The sequence below is a fragment of the Pogoniulus pusillus genome, chromosome 9 (genome assembly GCF_015220805.1).
Source record: "Pogoniulus pusillus isolate bPogPus1 chromosome 9, bPogPus1.pri, whole genome shotgun sequence".
Lineage (NCBI taxonomy): Eukaryota > Metazoa > Chordata > Aves > Piciformes > Lybiidae > Pogoniulus > Pogoniulus pusillus.
Window position 1 is genome coordinate 17,587,501 of NC_087272.1, and position 979 is coordinate 17,588,479.

Consider the following 979-nt stretch of genomic DNA (forward strand, 5'->3'; position numbering starts at 1 on the left):
GGGGTTTTTATTTTTAAGTGTGAAACAAATGCAATTCTCAAATTGTTTCTTTAAGGAAGCAGTTTTCAAACTGTTTTCAAAAGCAGTAATTGCTAAAGTTCCTCGTTATGGAAAATAACCCAAAACCTTGGCAATGTCTTTTTGAATTAAGATTGATTATAGCTCAAATTAGATGCAAGTCTGTACTTATACAAATTTTCATGATCCTCAATCATTAAGAATATTCTTTGCTATCTCAAGTTATGAGATGTTTTAGTTATGTGTATTTAAAAATGATAACTCTACTTACCAAGCAAAAAGGAATCCTAGGAGGGGTGCAATAACATTAATTTAAGTGCTAAGCAACATAAAGTTTCTCTAGCTTTCCCTGTAGATAAAATACTATAGTTGAAATGCTTCTATTTTTCTGCATTGTGGATACATTGCCTCATGCAGCATCAGTAAATATTTATTTTATTTTAAACTAAATAAAATTTAAAACATGACTCACAGTTTTAGTTGGAGTCCATTTCTTAGGTTTACTGAACATTGGGAGAAGACAGAGCATTTACCAGAAACTTGAAACTCCTCCTTGTGGTACAAGCTTTGAACCTGATTCTGCAAGCATGTGAACACAGTGTATCCTCTCAGTATGGTCAGCAAAAGAGGTATATGCAGTGTTTGCAATGTCAGACTTAACCAGTCACTTCCCATTTCTTGATGCCTCTGTAATCCATAGGTGTTTTGTGCATTACTCCTCACGAAGAACGTTGGGGGATGCATTCTGATTTTTAATGTTCAATGCTAGAATGACCAAACTAAAATAATATTCATAAGATAATCTAGACTTTTGGAAAAAATAGAATGACATTACTGTATACAGTGGAAAGCTATTTATTGTACCTCTGGGCTTACTCCTCTACAAATCATAGTGTAAAAACAAAACAAACTTTGTCAAGCCTGAACTGATGTATATAACTGAAATAATGTAAAGTTATAT

The 979-nt window shown here is 32.7% G+C and overlaps 1 protein-coding gene across 1 annotated transcript in view; it reads left to right on the plus strand.

The window, feature by feature from the left end:
- GRIA2 (glutamate ionotropic receptor AMPA type subunit 2) overlaps window positions 1-491 on the plus strand; it is an 86,999-nt gene extending 86,508 nt beyond the window's left edge. The window contains exon 17 of the mRNA XM_064148714.1: window positions 1-491. This exon is cut by the window's left edge and continues 1,332 nt beyond it. The gene's annotated coding sequence lies outside the window, so the exon portion shown is untranslated.
- Window positions 492-979: the final 488 nt, after the last annotated feature.